The sequence below is a fragment of the Spinacia oleracea genome, chromosome 5 (genome assembly GCF_020520425.1).
Source record: "Spinacia oleracea cultivar Varoflay chromosome 5, BTI_SOV_V1, whole genome shotgun sequence".
NCBI lineage: Eukaryota > Viridiplantae > Streptophyta > Magnoliopsida > Caryophyllales > Amaranthaceae > Spinacia > Spinacia oleracea.
In genome coordinates, this window is record NC_079491.1 from 9,193,519 (window position 1) to 9,204,988 (window position 11,470).

Here is an 11,470-nt window from a genome sequence, read left to right on the forward strand (position 1 = left end):
TTCATTTTGGATAAAAAGGGGAAAATAAGTAAAAATAAACAAATACGGATTACATGAATTTGAGTAACTAAAAAAATTGAAGGTAAAATCAAGTGGGGTCAGATATATATATATATATATATATATATATATATATATATATATATATATATATATATATGTCGGGTTAAAACTAAGTCAGTTCAATATTAAGCTGGTTAGATAATAATTCGGGTCAAACCAGATCGGGTCAAATCGATGTCGGTTAAATAACAGTTCAGGTCAAACCAAATCGGGTCAAATCATATACTTACTGGGTAAAATTGGTGTCCGTTGGAGTTCTGGTTTGGTCAAACCGGTATTAGGTGGAGTTTGGGTCAAATCCAACCGGTGAAGGGTGAAGTTCAGGTCGGATCAAACTGGTTATTGGTGGAGTTCAAATCGGATGAAACGGGTGTCAGGTAGAGTTAAATCGGTTAAAGATCGGGTTTGAGTCCTCGATTTCCGGGTCAAACCAGTTCGGTTATAGTTCGAAACATATGGTTTTTCCGAGTCGGGTCTACATCCGCCCCTAATTACGCAAGAAAGGTATACAAATGTACGTAGTAGTATATGTAGTTAAAAGAACATGGGATTATATTAGATAGAAACAAGATATTTTTTATATAGGAATATTTTTTAAAAAAACATACAGAGTAATTCATATGATGCGCTTTTGTCATAATATCATAGTGAGTATAGTGCACATGTGTCCATAATTGAGGACATCACATGTGTCCTTTCGCTAACACAATGAGTATTGCTGTACACCTTTGTTCATTTGCTATGTCTATAGGCCGTATTATACACATGTGTTCATTTAATTTGCTACACAATGAATATCATGCACATATGTCCATATTTCAGTCTATACACATGTGTCCATTTGCTACATAGCTAGCATCGTGATGTCCATGGTCCACGTTGTACGTTTGTGTTCATTTGTCACACAATGGCATTGTGTACACATATGTCCATAATCTAGGTTGTACACTTGTGTTCATTTCCTACGCAGTACATGGTTTTCGTGCACATATGTCCATAATCCACGCATTGAGTTTTATACCCCTAAAAATGACAACCATTCTCTTATTTTCGTATTAACTTGTACTTTTCAAATATCTAAATTTGGCACGAAATAGTTGTTATTAAACGAAATCTAATATATGTATATAAAAGAGGCACATTTTCTTAATTATTAGAGCGCCATGTAGGAAATCTAATGGATGGTTTCGGCCAATGAAAAATAAGATTTCTAATTTAATAAGATTTCTAATTTATTTTTGAATTAAAAAAATTGAGTGCCAAGTAGATAATTAATTAGGTGTCACATGGATATTTTAATTAATTAATTACCAATATATACAACTCCATCCAAAATCAAACACTCTAATAATTAAAAAATAAATCTAAAATAAAATTCATCCAAAATCAAATACTAATTAATCTAAATTAAAGTTCAATCCAAAATCAAACACTAATCAAATATTAGAGCGCCACGTAGGAAATATAATGGTTTTGACAAATGAAAAATAAGATTTCGGAATTATTTTTGAATTATAAAATTCGAGTGCCACGTAGATAAAAGTTAGGTGCCACGTAGATATTCTAGTTATTTAATTAATAATATTACGCATATACAGTTTTCCAAAATTAAACACGCTAATAATTAAAAAATAAATCTAAAATGAAATTCAATCCAAAATATAAAAAAAATCTAATCAAATATATAAAATATTGCATTTTTATTTTTAACTTAACAATTTAATAGAATTCGTGCATCACACGGGCTAAAATCTAGTTACTAATATATACTACCTCTGTTCCTTAATGTTCTTTACGCTTTGGAATATGTGTCTAAAGTATGAAAACTTTGACCGTGGATTCCCACTGTTACATACATCAAAATGTTATCATGTAAAATCTTGTTAGATTGGTCTCGTTATGTATTTTCAAAATATCAATTTTTTATAATTTTTTCACATACGAAAATGGATATATAAGTCGTTAAATATTGCATTGGATTCCGTGCAAATAGTAATCGTAAAGAACATTAAGGAACGGAGGTAGTACAACTCTATCCAAAATCAAACACTCTAATAATTAAAAAAAATAACTCTAAAATAAAATTCATCCAGAATAGAACACTAATCTGAAATAAAATTCAATCTTAAATCAAACATTAATCCAATATTAGAGCACCACATTGGAAATCTAATTGTTTCAGCCAAAGAAAAATAAGATTTCGAAATTACTTTTTGAATTAAAAAATCAAGTGCCATGTAGATAAATAATTAGGCTCCACATATATATTTTTATTAATTAATTACTTATATTACGCATATACAATTTCATCCAAAATAAAATACTATAATGATTTAAAAATAAATCTAAAATGAAATTCAATCCAAAATAAAAAAAATAATCTTACCTAATTTATAAAATATAGCAATTGGTATATATAGGAGTTTTATTTTAACTTAACAATCTAATCTAATCTATTAACAATCTAATCTAATCTAATCTATTCTAGAACCGTCGTGCATCGCACGGGCTAAAAACTAATATATATAAATAAAGGAGGCATATTTACTGAGCTATTAGAGCGCCACGTAGAAAATCTCATGGTTTCGACCAATGAAAAATAAGATTTTCAATTTATTTTTGAATTAAAAAAAATTGAGTACCATATAGATAATGTGTCATGTAGATATTTTATTTAATTCATTAATATTAATATATTCAACTCCATCCAAAATCAAACACCCTAACAATTATAAAAAAAAACTAAAACAAAATTCATCCAAAATCAAACACTAATCTCAAAAAAATTTAATCTAGAATCAAACACTAATCCAATATTAGAGCGTCCCTTAGGAAATCTAATGGTTTCGGTCAATAAAAAAATAAGATTTCGAAATTATTTTTCAATTGCAAAAGTTGAATGACACGTAGATAAATAATTAGGTGCCACATATATATTTTTATTAATTAATTACTAATATTACGCATATACAACTTCATTAAAAATCAAACACTCTAAAAGTTAAAAAATAAATATAATACGGAATTCAATCCAAAATAAAAAAAAACTAATCTAATCTAATATACTAAAAATCGTGTAGGTTTTTTTTTTTTTTTCCATTTGCATTTGCTCTTGTAGTGGTATTTTTTGTATTTTGTATAGTTTGTACATTGAATTTTGTATGTAAGTTATGAGAGCTTGATGAATCTTGTTTAAGACTCAAGAAAGTCTCTAACTTGTCCAATTTGTCAAGTGTGTGATCAACTAGGTTTGACTTGATCTTTTCATTCCCCCCCCCCCCCCCCCAAAAGGGGAGCCAAATCCTAGGTGCACACAAATGATGTAATTGAATTTGAACATAGAAAATCAAAGCTCAAAATATAAGAAAGTGCACAAAATACCCGTACAGCTTTCAAATATTAAACTTCGATGGATTCGCCACCAAACATTTTAAGGGTCCCGTTTGGAAGGACCAAAGTTGACTCTTTTTGGACAAGGCATTGAATCTTGAAACCGAATGTGTGAGATTCGGGTACGGGAACGAACCGCTTATTTTTGTAGGCTTTAGAAACACATTCAAACACAAGACAAATATTGTTTTGCTAAATCCTAATTATGGCACTAGGTTGGTTGAATCATGCATTTAGAAACATTTAAAGTGCTAGTTGTACATGGTCACTTTGCTTTAAAGTTAATTCAAGGAACCTATGGCCGGTTTGTCCAAAAATTATCTTTGTTAAGCGTGATGTAACCTTTTGTATATTTTTGTATTTAGCATGTTGGGCGATGAAAGCAATAAACACATAAAGCATCATCACAAATAGAAAATGAATTATTGAAATGCGTACAAAACCACATCGCCTTGGAAAGGCGAGTAAAGAATGCGGTATTGAAATTGCGGTATTAAAATTGTACTATTGCATTTGATATCCGAACACCAAGCAACTTCTTAATAATAAGTGTGCCCAACACGGATTCAATTCTCTAGAAAATCTTAACTTTAGATGAGTTGCTCATCTTGAAGCATCATTGATTTTGAATACCGAAGTAGAACTTGAAATGAAACTTGAACTTGAATATAGAACTTGAACATTGAAATTAGGAGGTTTAATTCTTAAAGATTGGACCTTTCCATGTTAAAATGCCTCACCTTTAATATGCTCCATGACTTGAAATTGATTCTAGTTTAAAGAGAAGTTGATCTCATTTAAACATCATTGAATATTGAATGTAGAACTTGAATATTTAACATAGAAATTGGAATGTTCATGTGTTCTAGTTTGGAAAATGGTCTGCACTTTCCCTAACATCCTTGAACTTGTATAAATAATTAATTACTAATATATACAACTCCATCCAAAATAAAACACTCTAATAATTAAAAAATACATCTAAAATAAAATTCACCCAAAATAAAATATTAATCTAAAATATAATTTAATCCAAAATCAAACATTAATCCAATATTAGAGCTCCACGTAAGAAATCTAATGGTTTCGGCCAAAGAAAAATTAGATTTCGAAATTATTTTTGAATTATAAAAGTCGAGTGCCACGTAGACAAATAATTAGGTGCCACGTAGATATTTTTAATTATTTAATTATTTAATTATTAATATTACGCATGTACAGTTTCATCCAAAATCAAACACGCTAATAATTAAAAAATATATCTAAAATGAAATTCAATCCAAAATAAAAAAAACTACTATAATCTAATATATAAAATATAGCAATTGGTGTATATAAAAGATTTTTTTAAACTTAACAATTTAATAGAATCTGTGCATTGCACAAGCTAAAATCTAGTTAAAGATAAGCGTAAATAATACTTGCAACTTTCTTAATGAATTGTAGTTTTCATTAATTTATTAGTTCGAAATTTGAACATTGCAAAGTTACCACAACTATAATACAAGTATTAGTACACACTTTGTATATAAGATTATATATAGATATACATAGAACACTGCATCAACTCGATTGTTGATGAATGAAGATGATGTATAGCGAACGCGCGCGCCAAACTGTTTTTTTTTTTTTTTTACATATTTATGCAAATTTTAACCAATGTGAAGCTGATTATTGATAACGAGGAACGCGCACGTGGCACACCATTGGTTAATTAAGCGCAAGGCTTGGTGCACATGCATCTTCTACGAAAACCTTGACAACTTCCTCCAGAAAATCTCTCAGAATTGCAATTAGTTTCACAATTCCTGCTGCTAAAACATATTCCTCTAAACGTGTGACTTGGACTAGCACATATCCTTGCTTCTGCTACTTTTGTACTTACCTCTGCTCCCCATATACAAAAAAATGTGTTAGATTCATGAAAATTGGAAACAAATAGCGTATATGTACTGAGTATTAGATTAGATGAATTTGCATCAGAAATGATATGGTAGAAAAATTAATGTAAATTGGCCTGGCCTGGCATGACACATGCCTGTTGTAATGGCCACGCCACTCCATGGACATCATTTTTGAAATTTGGCAAGAGCCCGACACAAGTACGATGAGCCGACACGCTTATTTTTTAAACAATAACAAAAAAAATCTTAAAATTAGTAAGAGAGTCAAGCCAGTCAGCTAGCACGGGACGATCCACCCCAACATGACACGTGGGACGGGATGTGCATATACCTCATTTATGAAAGAGAAGCACGAGTCCGACACTGACCCTATACTTAGACACGTAGCTAACAAACAAAAGAACTCCTCCATCTTTTTTTGAATTATTGTTGCTTTTTGACATTATTGTTCTTTCAAAATAATATTAAAGAAAAAGAATTTGCAAAGGCAAAAAGAAACTAATTCTTTATTCTTGAAATTCTTTATCTCAAATGGATGCGTAAAATAAAAATATTAATTTAAAAGACGGTAAGGATAGACTTAGGAACCTGTTGTCAAGACGAGTAAGAACACAAGGAAAAAAGTAGCAAATGGCCTCATTGACATCTTCATAATTTGCAAAAAGAAAAGCTTTTGTTTTAAAATACTAATGTATAAAATTGTTTTGCAAATTAACTAATGTAAACTAAAGATTATTTATAGGAGAAAGTGATTCATATTTAAAAGATACTAGATGCCAAATTAATATAGAACACTTGTTCTACGGATTTGTCTCGTTATCTAGAACACTAGAAATTATCGCGTAAATTAAATCTAACCACTTGAATATGGACCTTATATTACGGATTAACACAAATTAACTAGATTTTTTTGATAATGTGGTTTAAAATTAACCCCTCAAGAGAAAATAAAAATTTATTTTAAATAAATATTGTGTTGTCATTTTCTTCTAGAAAAAAAATGGGAATTTTTGTTTTGCAAATTAAAGATGTTCTACCAATATATGGCTCTGCCTTAGTTATGGGACTGTGTTGATTGGTGTAGGCCCAATGCTCAAATATTGACACATCGTGTGAGTTGTCTAGATGACTAGTGTAATAATATCCCACCTAAACGTTAAAACGTTGTGGTGTGTGACTCTGTGTGTGTTTCATCACTTTCATGTAGGTAGACTTTTCAATAATTGATTCGACTCGATAATTGAACTCGATCCTCTAATATCAAAATTGATTGTAGGTTGTGTTTGGTTCATCTATGTAAATTCGACTTAAATGGTTAGTTACGTCCATATATGAGAAGATCGAGGTTTTATTGATATTGATAAGTACACATCTATTACTATATATATTAAAAGAGACGACACGTGTCAATTCCTGGTGCGTTATTTTCCCGCCAAACCACTTTTCCAAACGTGTATTTATTTTATTTTATTTTTATTCTCTACCTTTTTTATTTAACTATTTATGTATGGAAACAAAATTAATTTTATAAATTATGGCAATAATAGCTACGACGTAATAATAATTATTCTAAATTAGTAATATTTTAGTCAAATCGCTAAATTAATAATAGAAAATATAGCACACAATTTTTTGATCAAATTACCATATTAGCATTTTAAATATGCATATTAGATGAATAAATTTAAACGAGTATGTTAAAAATGTTATAACTATGCAGTAGTTTGGGAGATATTCAGTTAAATATTTTGTGAAAAGATTGTCAAAATCCGTGCGTGCACAAGATATAATCAAGTTATATAATACAACTAAGTTACAACCTAAACAACTATACAACACTCTTTAACCGATGCGGAAAAGCCTAAAAAAAATAAGTTTAAAATAGATAACCCTAGTTCAGAATAACAGATCCCCGTATTAAGGCATTACAGATTAACTAATTCAACATATTCTAACATAATGGATATTATTATCAGGGCCAGCTAAATTAAGACGTTACTTAATTGGGATATTGCTAATTGTGCCATTTGTGATAAATTGAGAAGATAACACTAGAAGATGTTGTCTTCTTTATGGATAAGCTAAGGACCGCACAAGTGTAAAAATGTTACGCATATTACACCATATCTTTTGGTTGTTACGAAAGGGTAATTAACAAAACAAACAATGATCCTCTACTCCAAACCGTCGGTGCTATGTTTAGGTCTAAACTTGTGTGCTTCAAACTTCAATTCACTCACGATTAGTACTACAACATAATTCCTCCTTTTACTAGTAGGTCACTCTCCAATGTTCCAAAAATCTATATCTTATAAAATATGTTAAAAGTAACTATGAATCACGAATTATGAAATTACTTTTGGCTTCAAAGCTAACACAAATTCTTATTTACAATGGATGTACAATAAATATTGTACACCGGAGTAAAAGTTAACTCAAAATGCTTAAAAGTTAAGCATATATATATAAAAGTTATCTATTTTTCAGTGATATATTTTTTCATTTTAGTAAAACTTATTTCTTCAAAATAACTAATAATGTATAAAATTAATCATTTAACCCTTTAAAATATTTATCTATCAAACTTTTTTTACTAATATAAAAGTTAATCAAAACTAGGTTAAAGTTACAAAAAAATGGTTAAAGTTATCTTTGTACAATAAATTTATTGTACACCTTGTGCGCGCAAGACCTTTTGCAAAACTAATTATAAAGCACGAGTTACAAAGTCTCATTTAACAGTCTTCACATAAAAGTTTCTGCAACAGATCAACCATCAACACGTTTTTATAAAAGTCCTAAACTTAACCACTAGAATGGAATATTCACTAGACTTATACGGAGTATATTAGTTACCCTCTCTCCACGTCATTATAGGCCAATTTTTGTATAAGTGCTTCTCAACAATATCAATATATCGCACCATATAATATCGATCATCTCCCATCTCCGATTGACTTTATTAATAAAGAGAAATTTTTTTTGAGGGATATTAGTAATGAGATTTATAATTAAATGGATTCTTTAGTTTAAGTGATTATTTCCCTAAAAAGTAAAGACCACTCATTATTATCTTTTAAAAAATAAAGCTAGATATACTTAAAATCTCCATTAATCATAGAGAAGATGGGACTTTATTTCCACTTTTAACAAAGGGACTAGAAACTACTTTAGCAAAACAAATTGTTCACCATGTGCCTTACTTTATCGCACAATAATCAACAATTTACACGAAAAGGTAAAGTCCCTATTTTACCAATATTTTGGTGGAAGAGAGACTTATGTCGACATGCCGCGTCACCTAATTTTCACAAACCTATCTTATGTGATGTATCATGTATGGACTTGTCTAAATTTATTAGAATTTATTTTAATTATAAATTGTACGTAATAATTATTTTCCTGAATGTATCTTGTCTGAACTTATCTTATATTATATGAACTTATCACTACAAAAAATTGTATCATTAACGATGGGATATTCCGCCGCTAAAGACCAATAATTGTTGATTAATGACGGAATTTTTTGTCGAGAACCCGTCATAAAAGGGGACCGTCGTTAACCCGTCGTAAAATACATTTGCGACAATTGTTACCGTCTTTGTTTGGTTGTTAGCCCCGTCGCAAAATACTTTTACGACGAGATTTTTAACCCGTCATAATTAAGTTGTCATTAAAGATACATATTCTTGTAGTGTATTTTCCTAAACTAAGGTGAACAAAACATAATCTAAGTGTCTTTACTCTCTAGTGATCATGATGGAGACTTCTCTTTAGTGATCAGTTCATATTATAAAGCATCTTTAGTGACTCATATCAATTTAGTTATAAACAATAAATTAATTGGTCGAATACTTCTAATTTGTTAAAACTCATATCACTTCAAAAATTTGTATCTTTAACGACAACCTAATTACGACGGGTTAAAAATTCCGTCGTAAAAGCCTTTTGCGACGGGGCTAACAACCAAACAATGACGGGAATAACCGTCGCAAATGTCTTTTACGACGGGTTTTTGACGGATTTACGACGGGATTTCTATTAACGACGGCCCCCTTTTATGACGGGCTCACGACAACAAATCCCGTCGTTAATCAACGATTATTGGCCTTTCGCGACGGGATTTCCCGTCGTTAATAGTACAATTTCTTGTAGTGTATCATGTACGTTTCTCCCTCTATTTTTTTGTGAGTACGTGCCTCACCCAAATTACAGTGAGAACTCTTTGAAGGGGTGATTGTTTCACAAATTCTAGGTTTGATATATGTAGTATGAGTTTAGAATGTTCTAAATTCATATCATGTGTTTGATTAAACCTTTTATGTAAACTTGTGAATTGTGATATGATGCACTTAATTCTCCGACAACGTAACTATATACTCACATTATATAGTTTACAATATAACATCACATTATTCACATTATCACAAGTTTACAATCGTCAATGTATATATACGTACTCCGTATAAATATAACAAATTGACTAGTAAGAATATTAATTTAACATATGATGTGTAGGATATTCATTAAAGGGTACGGTAGGCTCAAGTCCTGAAAGGCTCCGTTCATGCAAACTCTTTTATTTTACAACCATAACTTGGACAACGTACAATTGCCAATACATTACATAGAGGTCGAAATTCACAACAAGTCCAACAACAACAACAACAACAACAACAAAACGATAACAAGAAACGGTTACAAGACCGAGCAAGCTAGATAGATAGTCACACACTCACACTCACGTACTCCCTATCTTCGTCCAGGTTTAGTAACGTAATAGTTCAAACTAACGTGACTATTAATTCTGGATAGATAGTCACACACTCACACGCACGTACTCCCTATCTTCGTCCAGGTTTAGTAACGTAATAGTTCAAACTAACGTGACTATTAATTCTGGACAAGCAGAGTACACGACATTGAGGGTTATTCGTTTAAGCATGTGTACAACAAATACATCTTCTACGAATACCCTTGCAATCTCCAGCTGGATATCCCTCATACCTACAAGAAGTGTCACAGTTGGCGTTCCTTACACAAGGTCCCCTGAATGTTTTACTTGGTGTTTTGCATTTCTTCGAGCTGAAAAATCCAGCGTCTGCCTTTCTTGGACCCATTTCTTCTGCAAACAAATCACATATTTAGGAACAACTTTGTTAATTTAATTGCCGGAGTTTTAGCTAATTAAAACTAACAAAACATGATTAAGCCAACATTATACGGTGTAATCTACTTATAACTAACAATGTGCACTTTAAAGCTGACATAAACAGTCTTATGCATATGGCGGTCTCATAGAAGACCTACTCAAAAGTAATCAATACTTAATAGTAACATGCATGTACGATATTACGTACTTATTAGATCAAAGTTAGGTTGTAAAATTAAAGGGATATATGTCTAAAATCAAAGCATAAACGATTCCAATTTAAGGAAATTAATGTCTAGAAGTACGTATGGTCTCGTTTAAAAAGAACAACATTAGTATAGTATGGTCATGGACAGAGCATTAGCAAACTTTATCTATTTATTGCTCTTAATCATACATCAAAATAAAATAAAATATGGGGTTATATAAGAAAGTTTCCAAAATAAAAATTTGAAAGACGGTAAGGAAGTAAGGATAGCATTAGTAACCTGTTGACAAGACAAGTAGGCACACAAGGAAAACCACAGCAATCGACCTCATTGACATCTTCATAATTTCTTTTTAAATTTATTGATGAATATAAATGTATAAGATTGTAAATATGTTATGCAAAACTAACACAAACTATAGATTATTTATAGGAGAAAATGTTCACTATTGACAAGGGTATATGCCCAAATAATATGGGACACTATTGCATTTGTCTTGACGCTAAAAGGCTTCTTTCTGACGGGGCTTGTGTTTGAAATGATTTCTTACCGACATACCTTGTGTGGTCTTTAGATCACTAGCTGGAAATACCGCGCCATAACATATTAACATATGATGTATCACTAATTGTCTGTTGGTTCAGTGGTGATTGGGGCTGAATTTAGTAGGGAGAACCCTGTGTTCGATCACCCTCACCTACAATTGGGAGGGGGAAAAAATCTATCCACTCAGAACTCGCTCCGAATCCGGA

General features: G+C 30.9%; 2 long non-coding RNA genes across 2 annotated transcripts; one reads left to right on the forward strand and one right to left on the reverse strand.

Moving 5' to 3' along the window:
• Nucleotides 1-4,881: 4,881 nt before the first annotated feature.
• On the reverse strand, nucleotides 4,882-6,898 carry LOC110794504 (uncharacterized). The gene is made up of 2 exons (XR_002535048.2): nucleotides 5,946-6,898; nucleotides 4,882-5,340 (listed from the first exon to the last, which is right to left on the reverse strand). It is a non-coding gene; the product is annotated as an uncharacterized lncRNA (long non-coding RNA).
• A 2,788-nt stretch (nucleotides 6,899-9,686) lies between these two features.
• On the forward strand, nucleotides 9,687-10,493 carry LOC130461034 (uncharacterized). Its single transcript, XR_008921325.1, has 2 exons — nucleotides 9,687-10,123; nucleotides 10,216-10,493. It is a non-coding gene; the product is annotated as an uncharacterized lncRNA (long non-coding RNA).
• Nucleotides 10,494-11,470: the final 977 nt, after the last annotated feature.